We start from the raw sequence: 4542 nt of genomic DNA on the forward strand, positions 1-4542 counted from the left end.
TTTATCTTTCCTTTTTACTACAACAGCCACAAGGAGAAGAAAATCACACGCTGACACCAGACTCTGTCACGGTGCTTTCACATGTGCACTGCGTTCTAGGCTGTCTTCACAACAACCATGCAAGTTAAGTGTTTACACTCACACTTTGGAGGAGAAGAAACTGACTTCCAGATAACTAAAAATCTCTTATAGTTGCCGCGGGAGGAAAGCCTGGGGAGAAGGGATAGTTAGGGAGTTTGGGATCAACATATACACGCTGCTATATTTAAAATGGATAACCAACAAAGTCCTACTATATAGCACAGGGGACTCTGCTCAACATTATATGACAGCCTGGCTGGGTGGGGAGTTTGGGGGAGAACGGATACATGTATATGCATGGTTGAGCCCCCTTGCTGTCCACCTGAAACTACCACAATATTGTTAATCAGCTATACTCCGATATAAAAAAGAAAAGTTTAAAAATATATCTCTGGGGCTGCAACAGGAATAACACAGTTATGCACAGAGCCTGGGTTTCTCAATTCTGGTGTCTACTTCTTCCTTTGTTGACCTTAGGAATAAGTAACGCAGATGATCAACTGCATGGTGTCCTATAGGATGCTCCTCTGGACCAGCACCCAGGCACCCTGAGTACTCTGTCACATAAGCTTACCCTCCATAAGCTTACCCTCAGCCTCCATAAGCTTACCCTCACCAGATCAAGCATCCAGCACTGGCACCCATCCTGAGTCCCCAGCACAGGGCTGTCAGGCACAGTTGTACAGGTTGTGCACTGCTCAACCCGAGAAGGGTCATTAACACTATGACCTACATGACTGTTCTATCTCAACATGCAAAACCTGTGTTATGGCCCATCAGGCCAGGTATGACTGGCTGTGCGACTGGTGTGCTAGACTCCTATGTAATGCCCTACAAGGTTTACATAACCCCATCTAATTCTTACTATAAATTATATGACAGAGTAACAAAACATCAATAAAGAAAGCTTGTTGTGTAAAAAATAACTAATAGGAACCATGTTTAAGACTATAATATTGAGAATAATGCTTCCCAGGTGGCTCAGTGGTAAAGAATTCATCTGCAATGCAGGAGACATGGGCTTGATCCCTGGGTCAGAAAGATCCCTTGGAGAAGGAAATAGCAACCCACTCCAGTATTCTTACCTGGAGGATCCCAAGGATAGAGGAGCGTAGTGGGCAACAGTCCACAGGGTCACAAAAGAGTCAGACATGACTTCGTGACTAAACAACAACTGATAATAATGTGGATTCAAGGACGCTACTTGCAAGATTTTGAGTCCAAATATCATGTTTTACTGAATGTTTATAAACTATACCTTTATGCTCTGGTCATATCACAAGAAATTTTTATCCCTGCCATAAGTCACACAGCATACTTCACTAAGGCCACTAATAGAGCAAAACTGCCCAAGATTCATAGAAACAAATGATATTACAGCATTAAAATGTAAAAAAAAGAGAGAGAAAGAAAAGCAAATTTTAAAAATAATGTAAATCTACAAATATAAACAGAGAATAAATATCTTTGGGCATTTTCTTTTTTTTTCTTTTCTTTTTATTTTTTTATTTTTTTTTTAATTTTTATTTTTACTTTATTTTACTTTACAATACTGTCTTTGGTCATTTTAAAACACCATAGAATTCAAAAGATGATACTGTCTTTCTTGGGGTAGCAATATATTTCAGTTAATAACTGAACAAACTACTAAAGGCTGAAAATGAATATTCAACATTATCATCACCAGTGTCTCTATTAGTTGGCCTAACTTGCACTTTGGAAAACATTAAGCAAAACTAGCAAAAATTATCCAGCATAAACAATGATGTTCTCTTTAAATGCCTGGATAGCTGCAGTAATACTGGCAGAAGTGGCGGCAATTATTCTCCTTGCATGTGCCCACCACTTTGCCATCCCTTTGTGTTCCTTTCAACAAGAGTAGGAGTCTATTTCCCCAGCCTTTGCAACTGATCTAGCTTTGTGACTTAGCATGACCAACAGACTGCAACAGAAGTTCTCTCCATCAATAAGACAGATCTCCTTCCAACAAGCAGACACACAGACATTCTCCCAGTGGCCCTATCTTCACATGACTATCCAAAAACAAAAAGAAAATTAGTTTCAATCTTCCACATTTATTTATAAGCCATTTTGAATTTCCGACCTGTTGACAAACATTCCTTGGTGAAGAACTATACAAAGTTTTGTGAGATCATCAGAAAATCTGCCTGTAGCAACTGTGTTAAGTCCTCCAGTCGAATGGTACAGACAGGCTACTATCTCATCTGTGAGATTCAAGATCTTTGTAATCTGAGAAACTTTATGAAATCGGAAAGCTAAAAGAGACCTTGACTTCCTAAGAGATAGATTTCTAAGAGAACGTTCTTTAGACAACCATAATCATAATCACCATCATGTGATGTCTGCATAGTTCTTTATCTCTAGCAAATCTACAGAGAAATCTGAGCAACCTGATGGCAGTGTTGAATACAAGGCTTCTTCTGATGCAAGGAAGAACAGGGAAATGACCTCAAGAGAAAGCTCTTCTCGAAATAGAATAAGTGAAAGAAGAGGCAAAGGGAAGCTAATGACACGATAAAAAGAATGCTGAGGGTCACGTGGGAGATTTACAAGAGTTAAAAAAAAAAAATCTGTATCCCACAGAATTTTTCAAGACTGAACACTCAGTAATAAGGCATTTAATTCAGACTTATCACCACTAATCTCCTGGTAAGCTGTTAGAGTCTCATTTTCCACATTTTAGATTCCGTTTTATGTTAGAGAAGAATTTTTTCCTTCTGTATCCAGTACCAGAGCCAAACACTGCTGCCACAATAGCTATACCTGATTCTCTGATTATGGTAGAAGGAGCCATTTCTTTTCATTTGAGGAGAAGAATCAAATCCATATAGCTGCTTCCAGTTCAGTTCAGTTCAGTTCAGTCGCTCAGTCGTGTCCGACTCTTTGTGACCCCATGAATCACAGCACGCCAGGCCTCCCTGTCCATTACCAGCTCCCGGAGTTCACTCTGATTCACGTCCATCGAGTCAGTGATGCCATCCAGCCATCTCATCCTCTGTCGTCCCCTTCTCCTCCTGCCCCCAATCCCTCCCAGCATCAGGGTCTTTTCCAATGAATCAACTATTTGCATGAGGTGGCCAGAGTACTGGAGTTTCAGCTTCAGCATCATTCCTTCCAAAGAAATCCCAGGGCTGATCTCCTTCAGAATGGATTGGTTGGATCTCTTTGCAGTCCAAGGGACTCTGAAGAGTCTTCTCCAACACCACAGTTCCAAAGCATCAATTCTTCGGTGCTCAGCCTTCTTCACAGTCCAACTCTCACATCCATACATGACCACAGGAAAAACCATAACCTTGACTAGACGGACCTTAGTCGGCCAAGTAATGTCTCTGCTTTTGAATATACTATCTAGGTTGGTCATAACTATACTTCCAAGGAGTAAGCGTCTTTTAATTTCATGGCTGCAATCACCATCTGCAGTGATTTTAGAGCACGCCTATATGTTCAGACCTTGTAATACTTTCCATCCAGCCAGACTCTTGCTAACTTCTTAGAACTCATGATGATGTTGAACAACCCCAAGAAGCATTTCAGGCTTTGGCACCTGAGATAAAGCAACTCATGTTGGAGATTATTCCAAAGTGAAGTTCCAATAAAACTATTCCACGCTCAAAGCTATGAAGTTGGAGATCATCTAAACAAGTAAGATGGTTCAAGAAGAACAAAATATCCAGTGGTATGCTAGGACCAGATCTTACCAGCTTATAAAAGCAGATTGACAAATGTTGAAGAATTCTGTAAGCTGGTTGTCATTACACTGTTAGCTTGATAGAAGCTATGGTAGGTGAATTCATTTCATGGAAGTTAACAAATGCTACAAATAAAGATTTTTTCCCCCCCTGAAAAGCTGATTGTTAAACATTTACCAGCATATCCCTGAAAATAGCTGTCTTCCATTATTTTGAGGCATATCTTTGGAGATTATATCTGATAACAAGCAAAGCTTCTCAAAGCTTTCCAATGCTGTACTGACAAAGGCAAATGAGAGTACAAACTCCTTGGAGATCCAGTTACATTCCAAAGTGGCAGAGAATCTAAATAAATATTGAATGTATAAAATAATGAGGATGTATAATAATGACCGAACTAAAATACTGGATAACAAAAAATACATTATATCTGGCTAGTGTGTAGGCTTAAAAATTTAAAGTCCGTGCATCTTTTAGGAGGGGATTTTAAACACTATAAAATTAAATTTTTTAAATAAGAGGTATAAGCTAGAAGTATATGGTAAAAATTTGAGAGTAACCATTAAAATTAATGAGAGTATGTGCTGTGTCCTTAGTCGCTCAGTCATGTCTGACTCTTTGTGACCCCATGGACTGTAGCCTACCAGGCTCCTCTGTCCATGGGGATTCTCCAGGCAAGAATGCTGAAGTGGGTTTCCATGCCCTCCTCCAGGGAATCTTCCCAACCCAGGGATCAAACCCAGGTCTCCCA

This window comes from Ovis aries, chromosome 3, assembly GCF_016772045.2.
Source record: "Ovis aries strain OAR_USU_Benz2616 breed Rambouillet chromosome 3, ARS-UI_Ramb_v3.0, whole genome shotgun sequence".
NCBI lineage: Eukaryota > Metazoa > Chordata > Mammalia > Artiodactyla > Bovidae > Ovis > Ovis aries.